This window comes from Sceloporus occidentalis, unplaced genomic scaffold (genome assembly GCF_023333645.1).
Source record: "Sceloporus occidentalis isolate IW3139 unplaced genomic scaffold, rSceOcc1.0.p SCAF_39, whole genome shotgun sequence".
Classification (NCBI taxonomy): Eukaryota; Metazoa; Chordata; class Lepidosauria; order Squamata; family Phrynosomatidae; genus Sceloporus; species Sceloporus occidentalis.
The window spans coordinates 1,688,813-1,708,907 of record NW_028317019.1 but is presented as its reverse complement, the minus strand read 5'-3'; positions in this window follow the sequence as shown (position 1 = coordinate 1,708,907).

Here is a 20,095-nt window from a genome sequence, read left to right as displayed (position 1 = left end):
GGTGGGGGCTAGGTTTTAAGAGGGTGGAGTTTTAGGTTTGGGGGTTTTAATGTATTGTTTGGATTGGAGTGGGCAGTTCTGACGTAAACGCTGAATTTCTGACTATGTGTTCTCAATAAAATTCTTTGTTGTTTCAACAGACTGGACTCATTGGTGTACAGAAGTTCTGCATTTGCCCAAAATTTACCCTTTTTTCTCTCCTCAGCCATCATCTCCATTCCCAGCTATAAGAACAGCAGAGGCAAACACACATACATTTATATGTGTGTGTGTGTGTGTGTGTGTGTGTGTGTATACATAGACTTTATTTCCAATGCAGAGCCTTCCTTTCTTGCCTTTCCTGGGCTCCATTGTGGCCTCTTCGAAGTGTCCTCAAAATAAGGAAGGAAGGGGAGGTTGCTGAACCCCCGGCACACTCCTTCCCTTCCCTCAAAGGCCGCCAATGGAATAAACAGCAGGAGCAGTAAAGCCCTGGTGATCCCTGCGCATGATCAGAAGGGGTCTTTGGATGTATGTGTGCATGCACAGTCTCAGCCCTAAAGCCATTGCTGCCATCACACTCTGTTCTGAGGGAAGGAAGGATGGAAATGGGGGGGGGGGGAACCATTGTTTGTTCAGAGGAATGGCTGGAATGTCTTCGGGGGGGGGGGGGCTTGGGGATTATAAGGAGAAGGAATCCCCTCTTCTCCCCCCAACCAAAACGCAGGGGGCCTGCCAGGTCTCCTCTCCCTCTTTCCTTCCCTGCCCCCTCCTCGGGGGATTCCTTGGGGCCCTGGTACTTGGGGGTTATCATGAGAAGAGAGGACGGGGGGACCATTAGAGAGAGGCATGACCATGGAGGGGGGTCCAAAGATAAAAAGGGCTTTGAGGAGCCCCCTCCATCCTGGAAAGTGGGGCAGAGGAGAGGCCCTCCCTTCTGATGCCTCATTTGGAGAAGATTTTTGTGCCAAATAAAGAGCACCACACAGCATAGGCTTCAATAACATTGGAAACAACATTATTGGGGGGGGGGGGAGTTTTCTCTGGGGTCTTGGGGGGAGGAGGGGGGAATCTGGGACCTGACTCAGGCACTCCCCCCCCCCCCCCCAGAACCCATTATTAGAGCCTTCCACAGCTCACTGTGATGCTTTAAATGACCATTTTGCAAATAAAATCTCTCAGATAAGAGCCAACTTGGATGCTGACATTATTGCTGATGCTATAGGTGAGGTGTCCAGTGACTCTGTGAATGGGATCATCCTGGATCAATTTAAATCTGTGAGTACTGAAGACATGGACAAGCTCCTTGGAAGTGTGAAGAAGACAACTTGCCCTCTCAACCCTTGCCCTTCATGGCTAGTCATCCAAGGAGGAGATGCACTTAGGACTCACCTGAGATATATCATAGATGCATCTCTGAGGGAGGGCTATTTTCCATCTTCCATAAATGAAGCGGTGGTACAGCCGCTTCTGAAAAAGCCCTCCCTAAATCCCTTGGACATGAACAAATACAGACCGGTCTCCCATCTTCCATTTCTAAACAAGGTGATTGAGAAAGCTGTTGCTCTTCAACTCCACGTGGTCTTGGATGAAACAGATTATCTAGACCCATTTCAAATTGGCTTCAGGATGGGATATGGAGTCGAGACTGTTATGGTCGCCTTAGTAGATTATCTCCGCTTGAGTATGGACAGGGGAAGTGCAACCCTGCTGGTGCTTTTGGATCTCTCAGGGTCCTTCGATACCATCAACCATGGCATCTTTCTTGATCGTGTGAAGGAACTGGGGACGAGAAGGCAATGCATTGCAGTGGTTCTGGTCCTATCTCTTGGGCAGATTCTAGATGGAGATTCTTGGGGATAGTTGGTCCTCTAAGAGGGAGCTTAAATCTGATGTTCCTTAGGACACATAAACATGAAGCTGCTGGGAGAGATCACCTGGAGACATGGCATTGGGTGTTATCAGTATGCTGAGGAATCCCAGATATATCTCTCCATGTCTCGGACTTCAGCGTCAACTAAGAAAGGCGTCTCCCCTCTGAATGAATGTCTTGAAGAATTAATGGGCTGAGTGAGAAAAAAACAGAATGAAGCTGAATCCAGATAAGACAGAGCTGCGTAATGCTGGAGATCCTAATCCAGGTATGGAGGTTTGACACGTGTGATCCACCTGTATAAGGGGTCACACTTTTCCTAAAGGACTATGTTAGTAGTTTGGGGGATGCTCCTGGATCCATCACTCCAGATGTCAGCTCAGATACATGTGACGGCGAGGAGTGCCTATTATCTCCTTCAGTTGATATGCTAACTGCACCCAGTCCTGGAAGCTGAAGACCTAAACACTATAGTTCTGATCTTAATTTTATTTCATTATATTTATCAATTATTTCTATTAACTGATTTTCTGAATATATATCTGCTCACCTTTTTCCTCAAATAATTTTTCAAAATATGTAGTGAAAGTATTTTTAATTTTCCCTTGTTCCGTTATGATTGTGTTATTTTGTTTAATTTTAGTTATCATTTTCTTTTCTCTCTCATTCTTTAATCTATTAGCCATCCGTCGGCTTATTTTATTAGCATTCTCAAATTGATTTTGCTTTGATCTTCTTAAATTTATAGCTATTTCCTCTGTCATTTTTTTTCTCTAATTGTTCTTTCAATAGTTTTATTTCATTCATTATTTTTATCCACTTTTGTTTGTTGTAGTTTTTGTTCTCTAATTTTAAATTCATTCCTAATTTTTTCCTCTTTCTGCTTTTCTCCTTTTTTTATTTCCATTGTTCTTTGTATAAATAGTCCCCTTACAAATGCCTTACTAGTATCCCATACAACCTTCATTTTTACCTCCTTTCCACTGTTTTCTTTAAAAAACATCTTTAACTCTCTCTTTACCTTATTTACAAATTCATCATCATCCAGGCTATCCTCTTTCATTCTCCATCCTATATTTTTGTCCCAATTTATATTTAATTCCAGCTCTATCATATTATGATCCGACATCGTCCTTGGCCAAATTTCCATTTTTTTCTCTTTAGTAACCAGTTGCTTCGTCACGAAAAACATATCCAACCTTGAGAAGGATTTATGTGCATCTGAATAGAAGGTATACCCTCCTTTGTTCCCATTACAATGTGACCAAACATCTAACAAATTAAATTCCTCTTTTAAAACAAAAACCCTCTTGGTAATTTTCCTTGTCTTTTCTTAATTACTTTTTTCTGGGATTTCCTGTCCCAAATTGGATTTAGAACTCCATTGAAATCTCCTGTCAAGATTAATTTGTCATTATCAACTTCTCTCATAACCTCCGCCAAATTTCTGTAAAAGGTTTCCTTCTTCTCTAATGGACCATAAACATTAATCAGTACATATTTAACATTATCTATCAAAATCTCCACACACAAGAATCTACCGTCTTTATCTTTCTTCAGTAGCTTTGCTGCATACCTTTTATTCACAAAGATTGCAACTCCCCTCTTCCTTTTATTTACTGTGGCACAAAATAATGTCCCCAATTTACTATTTCTCAAATATTTTATATCTCCATCTTTTATTTTTGTTTCCTGTAAACACAATAAATCAAAATTTTTCTTCCCTAGATACTGCATTACATGCTTTCTCTTTCTCTCTTGGCTTATTCCTTTTACATTCCACAAAACTATTTTAAGCCCCATTTTCCTTTTAGAGAAGTTCTTATGTCTTTTATGTAGACTTTCCTATCTCTCCTGAGTAACCCTCTTCTGAGCTTTTGTTTCCCAAATTGTCAGTATTTACCTCCTTAATCCCTAGATTATCTCTCCTTCCTTGCCCTTTTCTCTGGGTCTTTTCTTCTCTTTGTCTATTTACACTTTCTCCTTCCTTCTTGTCCCTTTCTTTATTTCTTTCTTCTTGCTCTCTGTTATCTCTGCTTAATCTCTCATAAAAGGCTTTTGCTTGTTCTATTGTACTTATCCTATATCTCCTCTGATGGTAATGAAAGATCACTCCTTCTATCTTATCCCATCTGTACAGTATCTCATTCTTACTGCAAAAGAATATTGTTAGGAATTTATATTCCTGTCTCTTTCTAATTATTTGCAATGGTAAATCCTTATAAATTTCCACTATTCTATCTTCCACAATCAATTTTTTCTCATCATTTCTTTGCAATATTTGCTCTCTCATCCTTGAGCTTGTAAAACATACCGTAATGTCTCTGTCCAATTTCCTTTCCTTTGCTATCTTTGAGCTAAGTCTAAATATCTTATCAATCTGTGCCTCCACCAAATCCTCCTCAATATCCACATATTTTGCCAGCATAGGTATAATTTTGTCATATATTTGTTTGTCTTGTTCTTCTTTACTTTCCCTAATTTTAATTGCCCTTTCCCTATATCTGACCTGCTGCAGAAGATTACTCTGTTGTTCCCTTAATTGAGCCTTTTCCAATTCTTCTGTTTTTTTTTCCAGACTTTCCGTTCTTTCTAATACTTCCTCCACCTCCACTTTCACTCCTGATATCTCTTTAGCTAAGTTGTCTATTTTCCCCCCTAATCCATCTAGAGGAAAGGAGATTAAATGATGGTCAGAAAGTGGAAAGTCAGGTGCCAGGTAGTCAGAAATGGCGCAGCTTGCAGCAAGAACCAGGTCAAGACAGTGACCAAGAGAATGAGTTGAAGAGTTGGAGTGTGGTTGGAGGCCAAAAGAAGCCAGGAGAGAGTTAAAGCGAGATGTTGTCGGGTTATTGGAATCATCAACGTGGATATTAAAGTCACCTAGGATCAAAGTGGGGACTGAATCTGAAAGAAAGAATGTCAGCCATGATTCAAAGTCAGATAGGAACTGGGTGGCAGAACCAGGAGGGCGATAGATAACTGCAACACGGAGCTGTAGAGGAGAAAAGAGTCTAATAGAATGAAACTCAAAAGAAGAGGAATGATAGCTGGTGGGGAAGACAGAACTTGAAACTGTTAGATAGCAAGATACCAACCCCTCCTCCTCGACCCTCAGGGCGGCTGGAGTGGGTGAAGGAGAGACCACCAAAAGAAAGGGCAGCGGAGGTTGTAGTATCATGGGCTGGGAGCCAGGTTTCTGTGAGAGCGAGGAGATTAAGGGATTTAGAGAGAAAAAGGTCATGAATTGCTGTTGCTTTAGGGGCAGCAGAGCGGCAGTTCCAGAGGGAACAGAGGAAGGGAAGCAGGGAGACAGGGAGAGGCCGAATGGGGATCAGGTTAGGAGAAATGTGGGGAGCCATGGGAAAGATAGGATTCACTGCCCAGTGATTAACGGGGGAAGGTGTGACACAACAGCAAGGATGACCCTAGCAAAAACAGCAAGGATGACCCTAGCAAAAGAATGGAGACAAAGGAAAGTTCTTGAAGTAGAGGAAGGCTGTTAGGACTATTTGATGCATTGGAAGCAGATAAACTCACAAGGATCTTACAGAAACAAAACAAAACTAAAATGTATAGACTGATAGAAGACTGGGATAAAGTGCTGGACTATATCAAAAAAGAAAAGAAGACTGAAGGGCATAAAACGGATAAAAAGAAAACAAAGACACAGCAAAGAACATACACTTTGGAAGTCTTTTAGTTTGTTTGTTGTGGAATCTGAGGTTGGATGTATTGTGAGTTTGGATGTAATTTAGTATGTTTTACAAGTTTTGTCGCTTGTGAATATTTGTATTTGTCAAGTCTTTTAATTGTATCTGTGTTATTGTTGATGTCCCCCCCCCCCCCCCTTTTACCAATAAAGTTTTAAAAAGTACAGAATCCTGAAATATAGAAAGCATATCCAGGAGAAGGTGTTTAGGCCACACTGCAAACAACAACCTCCAAAATCCACAAAACAGTGATACCTTTCTCCTGTTTGATGTTTAATACTTTTTTCCCAATGAAGAACCCAGTTGAGCTTCAAAAGCTTGTTTTATCTATTTTGTGCATTTTGGCTGGCCACTAAAGGTATCCCTGTTTTGTGGATTGCGGGTGTTATTGTGGTTTGCTGTATGGTCCAGCCAGCATGGCAACCTCTGGATATGATCCCTAGAGTAGGAATCCCTCTTCGTCTCATGGCTGTTTGGGGCTTTTCTCCCTCCCTCTTCTCTGCCCCATAAAAGTCAAGGGGGGACTCTTCTATGGAAATCTGGGATCTGTAGGTTTGTGAGCCAATCTCAGTGAGCTCTGGTGTGAAAACAGACTACAAATCCCAGAATCCCATAGCACTGAGAAATGGCAGTTAAAGCGATGTTGAACTGCATGAATTCTGCAGTGCAGATTCAACCATAAGCCATGTTATTCAGGAATATCAGTATCCTAAGGGATCTTGTAGCACCTTTGAGACTAACTGAGTGAAAAAAGTTGTAGCATATGCTTTTGTAGACTTGCGTCTGGAGGTTTGTAGAAGAGAGTCATGACAACCCTAGTAGCCAGAACCTTCTTTTGTCCTCCATTTTGGGAGAGGAGAGAGGGAGGCCGAATGGAGAGCTCCCTGGGAAAGAAGCTGTGTCTCTCCAGGCTGAGAGGCCAGAGACCTAGGAGCAGGGCCTCTGCGGTTGGGGAGGAGTCGCTGTCTGAAGCATTGGACCTTCTGGGACCTTCCTTTTGTGCCCATGGAATACAACTGCTTCTTCCCACCAAGAACCCAAAATAGTCCTCTCCGAAATCTCTTTCTGGGAGCATTGGTGAACTGCCCTGGGACCTATTATGTTGCAAGAAATAAAAATACACATTTGAAAGAATCCAAAGCAGCTCATGTTTAAATAATACATACCTTAAAAGATTCTCCCCATCCCAGCCTGGGCTTCCCTTTCAGGTTACAATGTGGTGGGCAAAGCATGACCCACGGCTCCATGCATCAGGGACTTCTCTGTAACCCACAGCGGTCAAAAATGTCTGGGGTCTTTTCATGATCTTCGGATGTGAGGGGCACTTCCGCCATGTTTTGTGGGACCCCTGGGTCAATATAACGCCATAAGATGATGTGTCTTCCGCTCGCTTCCCAGAAGCATGGCAAAAACGTCCCTCATGTTGATGTTGATGCTTATTTTAACCAATTCAGAGGATGGCCATGGGAAACCCACTCTGAAAGGACCTGCCAAGAAAACCCTTTCAGAGACTCCCATAAGGTCACCATAAGACCTGGAAACAACTGGGAGGCAGACACCAAGAGCAACATTGGGAAATAGGTGCAAGCCTTGCCTTGGGAAAGTGTAATGTCTGGGCTCCAGTCAATGGAGGTCTTCTTCAGGCAGAAAAGGGAGGTTTATGCAAATGCAGAATGACATCACTGCTACGGAAGGCTCTCTTGACCAATCAGAGAGCAAGATGAAGGTTCTTCTGGAAGCTTCCGTGAGAAGGAGATATAAGGCCTGAGAGACCAAGAGACAGTTGGGGGAATTGTGTCAGTTGGAGATCGAGAGAGAGAGTGTTAAAGAGTGGATCTTAGAAGTTAGTCTCAGAATTGGACGCTTAGGTTTATTTATTGTTTTAATAGCTTTTATGAATTGAATATTATATTCTTACAAATATTGTTCCTGCAAGATTCTTAATATCTTGTAGGACTTATATTTCAGTCATATTTTGTTATTTATAGTAAATATCTCCTGGGAGTATGTATTACTCAGGCAGAGCCAGCCATTTTGTGTTCCGGAGGCCATTTTGTGTTCTGGCGGCCATTTTGTTCTGCTTGTGACTGTGGGGAACAATGTTCCAGAACCTTCTCTGAGGCCTCAGTTGAACAGAGTCCTCTCTTTCTCTCCTGAGGCTCCAGAGTCAGAAGGAGGCCAGGCTCCTGGGGCCAAAAGGAAGGAAGTGTGTCTCTTTGTGTGTCTTTTGTGTCTCTTTTCTGAGAGGGTTTTCTTATTACTCAGCTCTGCTCCTTCTGGAGAACATGGGTTTTAAGAGGGATCCGAAATGGGGAGCATAGTTTTAATACAAGCCTTATTCTTCTTCTTCACAAACATTGAGATTTGGCTTCTAAGAGGAAGCTTGTCCCCCCAAAAAAGCCAAATGTAGCTCCTTTGGAATTTTTTAAAGTCTCCCCAGTTTTCTTATTAATACATTTTCAGGGAAGACGGAAGGAGGCAGACCCGACCATCTCATATTACCAAGAATGATACATACAAACATACAAACAAACACAAATAAGAAGAATAAGGATAAAACAGAAAAACAAACTGCTTATATTTCAAAAAAGGCAAAACCATATTTAACAGGATAAAAATTTGACATGGGTGTTTATATTTTTTTACAACCGACTTTGGCTGTATCTGCACTACAGAAATAATCCGGTTTGAAACCACTTTAACTCTCCTGGTCCCATCCTATGGAATCCTGGGATTTCTAGTTTTTGTGGCATGAGAGCTCTCTGGCAGAGAAGGCTAAGTGTCCAAAGGTAAAATCCCAGGATTCCATAGCACTGAGGGTTAAAGACAAACCTATTACTCGCATTTACCATCCGCTGCTTCCAAACTACCAGACAAACTTTTATTTCTATCTCATTCATTTTTAATTATCTGTTAATAAGTAAAAAGTAAATATATATTGTTCTACTTATACTTATCCTTACAAATAATTTGTTTTCTCTTGCAGTCCTCATTAAAATTGTAAAACATTTGATACAAAATCGCTCTCATTAGATTAGATTCCACAGCACTGAGCAGTTAAAGCGGTGTCAAAGTGCCTTATTTCTAAAGTGCAGATGCAGCCTTCTTGGGAAAGGGGCTGATGCTGGGGAAAAGAGGAGGAATGCAGAAGGAAAGGAGGACAGACGGACGGACGGAGGGCCACCTGCAGCAGGACTGGCCTCCCTGAGCGGTCAAGACCTGAGCTGGGTTGCGGACGATGGGCACTCTTAATATTAGTATTAACATCCTTCACTATTGATTGTAATTAAGGAGGGGATCAGTTTCACTTTCAATAGCATCAGGAAAATGTCTAGGTTTTGTTAAGGTTTAGAAATCCTGTTTGGGTCCCTTCCGACTTTGGGGCCCTTTCATCCTCCATTTTGGTTTCCCTGAAGGCCACAAACTGAAAACTGCCAAGCGCTGAGGCAGAGGCGGCCATTTTGTGCTGCTTGTGACTGTGGGAAATAATGTTCCAGAACCTTCTCTGAGGCCTCATTTGAACAGAGGCTTCTCTTTCTCTCCTGAGGCTCCAGAGTGATGAGGAGGCCAGGTTCCTTGGGCAAAAAGGAAGGGTGTCCCTTTGTGCCTCTGACCCTCCATTTTGAGGCAAAGGAAGGAAGGAAGGAAGGGGCCTGTGGGGGTCTGAGGAAGGGGAGGCAGAGGACCCAGGGCTGGGCTTTCGGGGCTGGGAGAGAGAGGTGGGGAAAGAGACCCTCCCTTTGGGCCCTAGCTGGGGAGGGTCCATCAGTCCTTGCCTCCCCCTTTGGGAAAGGAGACCCCCTCAGCCCCCTGGACTCACTCCTGCCACTCATTCCTAGAATGGCTGGGACTCAGAGGAGTTTCCTAGGCATTGTCACCTTCTGCCCTCCATGGCCATTGGCACTGGCCTTTTCCCCATTGCCTTCCCTCCCTCAGCCCTTGGACCTCCTCCTCCTTCGCACTCAGAGCAACCCTTCTCTACGGCTGAGGAGACGGCCTCTGACCCAGGGAAGCTCCAGCCATAAAGGACTGAAGGAGAGCCCTTTCTGGGGCTGAGGAATCAGGGTCTTTGTACTCAAGGTAGGCCTTTATTCCTGGAGCTGGAAGAGGACCTTTGTTTAAATGCTTCAGTCCAGGATTGTGTGGAAGGGTTGCAGCTGAGAGTATGAGCCCATGCTTTGCAGGCATAAAGCCCCAAATTCAGTCTCTGGCAGCATTGTCTTCCCAGAAGGTGGAAGTGAGATTTCCAGACCCAGACACACAGTGAGCCAGTGACTCCTTTGTGTGGGGACTGTGTGTGTACATGGTGTTTACTAGAGCTTTGTAAGGTGTTTGTTTCACTGGGTTTATAAAACATAACTTGCACTTATCTTTGTCGATTTAGAAAAGGCCTTCGATAACATAGGATGGGATATGTCATTTGCAAGACTTGAAAAAATCTAAACAGGAGCTTCTTATTTAAGATGGATAAAGGCAATGTATAAAGATCAAAGAGCCAGGTCAGGAGGTTTCAGCAGATGATGCGCTCCTTTCACATCTAGCTACAGGGACATAGCCAGGGTCCTCTCCAATTCCCCATCCCCTGACCCCCCTCCACTCTCACAAGGCATGGAGTGTCAGGACCATGGTGAACAGGTCTCAGGAAATGACATGCATGTGGCCACTAGATGGAGCTGTTGTGGAAGTCATTTACAGCTCTAGTAGCAGTTAGATGTGTCAGCATTTAAACAGTGCATCATTGGAATGTTGATGCAACGGTCAACTGTCATTCTCAACTGTCACTGAGGAAGAGTCAGACAGTGTGTGCCTCAGAGTGGGTTGTTACTGGTGTGGATGGTGGAGGGTGTCGATGTATATAGTGTTGTACACAGTGGAACTTCTTATAGGAATAAAAGACTCATCTGAGAGAAGATTACAGTGTCTCTTTGCTTACTGAGAAAGCGACAGGTGTTTTTTCAGCTCACCAGCTACTGACTACAGTCAAGGTGGAGTATCTGGCATCATATGTTACGTTAACGTGTTGCCTCACGTGCTGCGCAACATAGCAACATCAAAAGCGTTTTAACATGGACTATCTGTTGTGTAGTGGAGCTGCAGTGAATCTAAGCTAGGTCCAGGGGGCTTTGTTTGGTGCAGAGAGAGGAAGGGGATACCCATCTCTGCATTACCTCAAAGGAGGCATATGTCACCTGCATATCTCACTAGCAGCATGTTGTTCTCTGTGTCTTTGAGTGATGCAGGATTTCTTGACAAACCAAGCCTAACCCTAGTCTCTTTTCTCAGGAACCTCATCTTGGTCTCCTTGTACACAGCTTTGTGACATATTTTGCTGGAAGAGACCCAAGTGCAGGGCCACCAGGACCCCTTCCCACCTAATGGCCAACACAGAGGCCAAGCAGAGGGAGTTGGGCTCCAAGAGAAAGAGGCTGGCAAAGTACAAGAACTCTTTGGTGAGTTGCCATCCTGACTATTAGTTTCATTTGTGTCACTGCTGAGCCAGCTCATGAAAGCAAGTGGAGAACATATTGTCCCAGTTCGGCAGAGAAAGTCCTGGTTAATCCTCTGCCACCCCACCTTTTCAGGGGCTTTCAAAAATGTCCCGGTTTCTCTCTCCTCCTCCCACTTTCCCCCTTCTCTTCAGCTCTCTTGGGTCGGTGAAAAATGACTTCCAAGGAGTTTGCACCCATCAACCCAAAAGGGGGGATAGGAGAGGAGATAGGTTGCCAGGGTCTTCCCTTGCCAGGAGGCTGAGGCAAAAGCAAACTGCTGTGCCCTTCCTAGGTTGTGTGATCTTCCTCATAAACAACTTTGGCCATCCTCACCACCTTCTGGTGTTGCTTGTCCACATGTGCCTTGCTTTTCCTGTCTGTGAAATTTTGGGGATATGGGAGACCATCTCTGGATCTAAACTGAGGATGGGCCCAGTGGCCCTCAAGTCCAGAGTGCTCCCCAGAACTGGTTTTTAAAATGACATTTGCCTCCAAAATTTGGCAAGAAATGGCCAAATGCACCATAATTCTTTTGTAGCTAAATGTACTATATGTTTTGGGAATGTCAGTATCCTTCCTCATCCATCCTCAATATCCCAGCCATGGCCTAAATTATACTGTTTATTATATTGTATATTATGTTGAAAATATCTGAGACAAACTGGATCTCAAAGGCAGTACCTTTTTTGTATACGTCTCATATGATGTGCACAATGGGACAAAGTCTTTAATGAACATCTATTGAGGAAACCTTTCATTAATAACTGGCTAACTGTGAAAAAATGTTTTACGTTGGACTTCCACTTTGGGTTTCCCCACAGGAGGCTTTTTTAGGCCAATGGGGAAAAGATCAGAAATGGATAAAGTACAGAGACATATTTACTCGTGATAATGAAGGAAATGTTATATTAAGGTTAAAGGAAGAAATCATAACTAAAATAGGCCATATGAATTGGTTGAATTATATTCAACTTAAAGAAGGACTCATAGAATCGTAGGGTTGGAAGAGACCACAAAGGCCATCAAGTCCAACCCCTGCCATGCAGGAATTCACAATCAAAGCATGCCCAACAGTATGCAAAGGAATCTTGTAGCACCTTGAAACCAACTAAAAGGAAGAGATTGGCAACCTGAACCTTCATGGCCTTGTGCCCAATTCATCATGTGCATGATAGACCTTGTCACAATAGGTCTACCAAGCCAGATTTACAAAGGATAAGAGTTTATTTGGTTTTGAGAAAGAATATAATGAATATTAATGAAAGAAGATGAAAAAATATATTATGTAAAATATATAACATCTTACTGAAAAGATCCCTTGAAGAAGTGGAAATTAAAGATTCTATGACAAAATGGGCACAAGAATTGGGATACAATTTAGACTTGGAAAAATGGGGGAAAGCTAGATTAAAAACAAAAATAATTACTGTAGCACAATTAATAAAAGAAAATTATTTGAAAGTTGTAAATAGATGGTATCAAACACCATTCTCAGTAGAAAAAAATATAAAGTAAAGGATAACCGGTGTTGGAGATGCCAAAAAGAAATGGGTACATATTTGCATATGTGGTGGCAAAGCACATATATAAAGTCTTTTTGGGTGAAGATTCATTTGGAAATAAAGTTAATATTAAAAAATGATTTTGAGTTCAGACCAGAAATATATCTGTTAAGCAAGACCTCATTACTAGACCCAGAGGAACAAAGGAAGTATTGGGAAATATTATTATACTTAATATCGGCTGCCAGAAGGAGAATAGCAAAGAACTGGAAATTACCTATAATAATCCCACAAATAGAGACTTGGCAAAACGAAATTCAAGAATTGAAAGATCTAGACAGATTAACAGCATTAATAAACAAGAAGGATATGGTTAAATGGGGAAAGGATTGGGAAGCTGTAAGACTTTATTTAGCGGCTGCTCAGTAAGGAGAGGTACAAGAAACAAAACCTTTCTATTCATACCTAGAGATAGGGGAATAAGATGTTGTATTAAAAGATAAAATTATACAGTTTCTTGTGGAGAGTTATCAGGTATAAGCCTAACAGATTTATAGCTTGTTGATATATGTTTTTATTTATCTTGTTGTAAACATGCAAGCTTTGTAAAAAAAAAAAAAAAGTGTATTACCACAATAAAAAAGGGGGGGAAAGGCAGTAGCTTTTTGCTTGCTAACAGAATTTAAACTTTATTTCATGGACTGAATTCTGAAGTGATGAAATAATATTTGGGATGCATCATGTGCTTTACTCCCCTTTTGTTTAGTTACTCTCTGGATGAGGGCTATTTTCTATTTCAGGTGACCTTTGCGGATGTGGCAGTATATTTCTCAGAGGATGAATGGAAACTGTTGACCAAGAAACAGAGACTGATGTACAATTATGTAATGATGGACAATTATGAAAATGTGGTTTCTGTAGGTAAGGAACCTGAATCCGTTGCTCGTTCTATAAAGACTGAGGGCCCTTTCATACTATATTATCATGTCGCTATGGTTGCACTAGAATTATAGAATCATAGAGTTGGAATAGACCACAAGGGCCATCCAGTTCAACCCCCTTCTGCCCTGCAGGAATACACATTCAAATCACCCCCAAGAGATGGCCATCCAGCCTCTCTTTAAAGACCTCCAAAGAAGAGGACTCCATCAAACTCTAAGGGAGTATATTCCACTGTCAAAGAGCTCTTACTGTCATGACGTTCCTCCTAATATTTTGGTGGAACCTCTTTCCCTGTGTCTTGCATCCATTGTGGTGTCTCCTTTTCACTGTAGCAGCAAAAAGCAAGCCTGCTGCTTGCGCAACATGACACCCTTTCAAATATTTAAACATGGCTATCATATCCACTCTTTATTTTCTTTTCTCCAGGATAAACATAACCAGCTTTCTAAGCTGCTCCTCATAGAGCTTGATGGCTTTCATACCCTTCAGCACTTTGGTTAGCCTCCTTTGGACATGCTCCAATTTGTCAACATCCTTTTTGAATTGTGGGGCCCAGAACTGGACACAGGATTATTCCAAGTGAGGACTGACCAAAGCAGAATAAAGTGGCACCATTACTTCCCTTGATCTAGAAACTATTCCTGTATTGATACAGCCTAGAATCACATGGGCCTTTGTAGCTGCCTCATCACATTGTTGGCCCATGTTCAACTTGCGATCTACTAGGAGTCCTAGATCCCTTTCAAGCCTAGTTTAATTGTGATAGCAACATCCTGTAGAATATTTGAATCTGTAGTTCACTGAGGCACTATTGCTCTCCAGTATCTAAGGATTCTAAATACTCCATCGTAAACTGCCTATTATAGGATTTTGTGGGAAAAAGCCATAGAGATTAATGCTTTTCTCACCCAAATGGTATTCAGCACATCCCTGGGCAAGTTTCCTACCTCTTTTGGCCCCTCTTCCATCCTTTAAAGGCTCTGGAGAATCTTCTTGGGGGAAAGACCTCCCTTGGGTCTGCAATGGCTCAGAGAGGGCCCAACAATGGCAAAATGGCCTCCATTTCCCCAAAGGGATGCTGTGGGAAGTTGAGGGGCAAAATATTATTTCACTCCCCTCCCCCAGGCATATGGGGTTGCCCCTGAGGTCTCCTCCAAACCCCATCAGTAGTCCATGCCTGTCTTATAATGTTTTAAGGCTGCTCCCTGGTGCTTGACCCTCACCAAAATTGGAGTCCAGGTCCCAGCCCCATTACTCTGCCTTTGCCAATGAGTTATTTGTATATTGATTATCCTGCCTTTCTCAACAAATGGGCCTCAAAGTATCCCTTTTATGCATCACACTCTGTGGGTATGTGTCTGTGATGGAGAGACAGAGGGAAAGTTAAAAAATAGAAAAGCAGGGAAGAGATGCTGAAAATGAGATGCTGAAGTGGTGCAGATGTGCAAGAGGGAAGGTTGGGGAGCAGAGGGAGAAAGGAAAGGGGATCAGGCTATGGGAGCCAGGAGGGGAAGGCAGGAGCAAAGCAAGGATCGCCTAGCTCTGTGCGGAGAGGAAGGGACCTCTGGGAAGGGCCAGGAGAGGGGCCTTGGGGATTGGGAGGCAGCCACCAACCTGACAGATTTTAAGAACTGAACTGGTGAGAACCGGCTCAAGTCCTTGTTTTCAAACATATTAAGGGGTTCCATTTAGAAATTATGAGCAATGTCTATGAATAGAGGAAAAGGCGACAGAAAAATTCCTTTTTCTCTAATGTTTCTTTTCCAACCTGAGCTTGCTTAGCTCCATGGTTGATTCCAGAGGCTCTTTGTTACCCGAAATGCTGGAGTCTGGGGAGGACACTCCCAAGTGCTATGCTTTTAGGGGAATTTCATACTTCGTTCAAAGGGGAGATTGGGGCAACAGTGGCCTCGGGAGTCATCCCGTTCCCCCCCCCCCCCCGGCATTAGGGGAACTCAGTGTATTCTCGAGCCCTATTTACATGAATGGTGCTCCGCGCAGTGGAATGTCCGTGCCCGGCACAGTCACAGGCGCCATTAACCCTTATGGGGCACACCTCCCTTTTTCCTAGTGTGGCTTTTAGTGTATGCTGAAATCCGCCCAAGGCGTGCCCGCATGTGACATAGGTGCACTGTACATGCTTGCACACACATATAAGTGTTCACACGCACACACAAGAACTAGGTAACAAAGGTAGGAGTGGTGAATAGATGTTAGGCTTTGCTAATGGTAATAGATAACCTAGACAGAACTTGATTCCAATTGCTGAGGGTCCAGAATGGGGAGAGAAGTCAGTAACTCCCAAGGCAAGTGGAGCTGGTGAGTGTAATGAGATGTTTAGTAATGTAAACCAACAGAGAGTCTGTCTGCAACAAGACTGAAATATTTATACTGAAATTGTTGCTAGTGGGCAGAACCTGAGTTTTCTATAAGGTTTAAATCACTTTAGAATGTTTTCTGGGTGGGGAAAATATAGTCCAAAATCAAATTGAATGCAATAGGTGCTTGGTGCAAATACCTCAGACATAAGGGATTAGCACACCGGTCCTCAGGTCCTTGTTGGCTCTGAATTCCAGTCCTGTTCAAAAGCCAATGTACAGCGCAATGTGAGAATGATGCTCCCAGATGCAGCTCAACTTAGCAAAGTATGGAAAAAAAATTCCAGGTACAGGTTTTGGCAATGCACTGACCACTTTTCACACTTAAAAATAAGTCACAGACACAGTTGATTTCATCTGAATCTTTGGGAGTTCTCTATCTTGAGTTGCAAAATAATAAAAGTATTTGCAAGCTCTCCTCTCTGACTTCCATCATGCTCACCATCTCTTGTATATACAACTCCAATCCAATCCTATACACAGCAATTCACATGTGAGGCGTATACTGTATTGGCTGTGATTCATCTCCTGGTGCCACACAGCATGAAGCATCTTCTGCAGTTAGCTTGCATCATGCCATGTGCTCTGACTTAAGAATCTATGGCAGTCTCACAGGAAATGATGCCACCTGTCAATCAAATATTTTTACTCATGTTTAATGGAATATTTTTTCAACAGCCCTTTGACTATCAGCTTCCACTGATTCCCTCAAGGCAGTCCCCATCCAGTCTCTTCTTTGCTAGCTCATATGAGTAAGGATACAATCGTTCCATGTATTTAGGGGCATAAGCAGCAGGGCATTGCTCAGGTCACCCACTCCAACTTTATTAATTTAATATCAAATAGGTGTTATGGATGATAGGCTTTAAAAGGTTGTGACAGAATAGAGTAAGGCAGAGGAGCCAGATTTTGTTAACAATTCAGATTTATTCAAAGCTAGTTGTCCTCTGAGGCCCAGAGCCAAAGAAAATGGCTACCTTTATAGGAAAACAAACAAAGAAAACTCATCTTCATCACTTTATTGAGCACTTCGCACTCCAAACATATACATTTCCAACAATCATAGTTCAGATACATGAATACATTTAAATATACTTTAAAATACCTTTGGCTACACCCCATTGCTCCTTATCAGATATGGTGGCACTCAGAGGAACTTCTGCCAGTGAAATTACATTCTATATCAGTCTTTTCCTAAGGCTCTTTGTTTCCTTTAAGTGCTTGGACAAATGCTTCACCTTGAACAACTTCACATCTGCCCCCCTTCTGCATTCCACTCTCCCAGAGGCCTCTATTCTAAACTGTGTACTTTGGTTTACTCTCATACTTTATTCCATCTATATATACATTGATTCTTGCATATTACCAAACACTGATATTTGGGTTTCTTCACCTCATAGAGAGGTGGGCTTGGGCTAACACGTTCCTCTCTTAAATCTGATATTCAGTATTATCTGTCATTATCCTTCTTTACAGAAGAACTTGTCAGTCATGAGAGAGTCCACACATCAGAGAAGCCATACAAATGCCAGCATTGTGGGAACTGTTTTTCTCAGCTGTCAGCCCTACTGACACACCAGAGAGTCCACACATCAGAGAAGCCATACAACTGCCAGCATTGTGGGAAACATTTTGCTTACAAGTCGATCCTTGTCATGCATCAGAGAGTCCACACCGGAGAGAAGCCATGCAAATGCCAGCATTGTGGGAAATGTTTTTCTCAAAAGTCCCACCTACTAACACACCAGAGAATCCACACAGGAGAGAAGCCATACAAATGCCAGCATTGTGGGAACTGTTTCTCTTTGAAGGGAGTCTTAGTGAGACATCAGAGAGTCCACACAGGAGAGAAGCCATACAAATGCCAGCATTGTGGGAACTGTTTATCTTTGAAGGGAGACTTAGTGAGACATCAGAGAGTCCACACAGGAGAGAAGCCATACAAATGCCAGCATTGTGGGAAATGTTTTTCTCGGCAGCCACACCTAGTGATACATCAGAGAGTCCACACAGGAGAGAAGCCATACAAATGCCAGCATTGTGGGAAATGTTTTTCTCGGCAGCCACACCTAGTGAAACATCAGAGAGTCCACACAGAAGAGAAGCCATACAAATGCCAGCATTGTGAGATTATACCCTTGGAACCCAGGGTCCTCCTTGCGAGCCACCTCTCTGCACCGGCGGACGCCCTGCAGATCGTGGACTTGGGTTCGGAGTCTGAAGGGGAGCTCCACGATTCCGATGCTCCCCTATCCCCACAGAGGGCTAGACCCTGTTCTCCCTCTCCGGTGGTGAGTTCACGTCCCGCCAGACGGGACACAGAGCGCCCCCGCTCCCCCCCGAGGAAGGATCGGGCCACACTAGGGGCTGAGGCTGATGCCGCCTTAGATCCGGACCGTCCAGACTCAATGGAACGGGACCAGGACCTGTTCGATGCCTTCCCAGATCTCGTCTTCGATCACCGTACCGGACAGTATCTTATCCCGGTAGATCCGTCCCGCCTACGGCGCAACATCCGGGACTGCTCATGGGACCGTCACCACACTGATGTCTCCCACGGGCTGGATGACTTGACCACCACCGACTTGTCGCCCAGGAAGCGTAGCGGATCTCCATCAAGATCCAGATCGAGATCCCCACGCTCTGCGTCACCTTCCGACGATGATGAGGCTCCATTCGTCCCGGAGGGACCTGCGGTTCCGTCCCCTACAGACGACGTCAGGTCCTTTGCTGACAGGGTAATCCGGATGGCGGATGCCCTGAAATTAGAAGTCGCCCACCCCGAGGATGATGCCCTCGATCCGGTGGAGAGAAGGATCCACGGTTCCGCCCCAGCTCCACCAGCCTTGGCATATCTCCCGTCGCTAGAGAAAATTGCCAAACGCTCCTGGGACGCACCGGCCTCCATCCCGTCGACATCCCGTAGGATTGAAAACCTCTATCGGGTCACTCCTTCGGCACCTTCTTGGCTCTCCAACCACCCTAAGCTTAATTCGGCTATCGTGGAAGGAGCCCAGTCCACCTTCGTCCCAAAGTCCTCGTCTTCTCCAGTCGACAAGGATAGTAAGAAACTGGATGGCCTAGCTAAGAAGTTTTATGCTTCAGCGGCCCTGGATTTGAAGGTGGCCAACTACGCGGCCTGCATGGGGGCCTACGTGCAGTATCTCGTAGAGAAGATGGACCCCACCATCGCTGACCTGCCGGATGACAGGAGGCGGATGATGTCTGCACTCAGGAATGAAATCCACCTGATAGGCGGACAGCAGATCATCTCCGCGAGGCACTCGACGGACTGCGCATCAAAGGTCCTCTCTGGCTCCATAGCCCTCAGGCGATACGCGTGGCTCCGGTCTTCAGACCTCACTTCACAAGCGAAGGCGGCCATAGAAGACATGCCCTTTGACAACTCGGGCTTGTTTCACCGGGACACGGATGAGAAACTCAGCTTCTGTTATAGGATGAAGACTGCCGCCAGAAAACACGGTATGTCATCCTCCGCTTCCAAGTCCCCCCGACAGAGGTACACTAGTCAGCGTCCCTGGCATTCAGGCGGCCACTACCGCTTCCAACCACAGGACCGTCCCTACCATCAGGACACTCAGCCTCAAGGCCAATCCTCCCGGTCACCTGCTCCTCCAGCCGACAGGCGCCCATCTTCCCAGCCCAGATACCAACAGGGCTATAGGAAGAAGGACGGCAGGGGCAAGAAGAGATTCTGATGGGTTCCGGCGCACCTCGTCATCTCCAACAGGCTGAGCCCCTTTCTTGACACCTGGGCCGCCATTACCAGTGACTCTTGGGCACTTAGCATCGTCCGTAGGGGCTATGCCCTAGAGTTTTCCCGGCTCCCACCAACTGGAGCTTTTGTTTCCACTGCCCCCTCGGACACCCTTCTTGACGAAGTGCGCATTCTTTTGGACAAAGGCGCCATTGAACCCGTCTCCCCTTCTGACTTCAAGCGCTGTTTTTTCTCTAGATACTTCACCGTACCTAAGAGAGACTCTGGCCTCAGACCCATAATGGATCTACGGGCCCTTAACAAATTTATTATTTACAAAAGGTTCAGGATGGTAACCCTTGCTTCTATTTTACCACTCCTGCAGGAAGGCTACTGGTTCGTGACTTTGGACTTGAGGGACGCCTATTTCCACATTGCGATCCTGGAGGACCACCGGAGGTTCCTCGCCTTCGCCGTCAGCCAGAACGCCTACCGGTACCG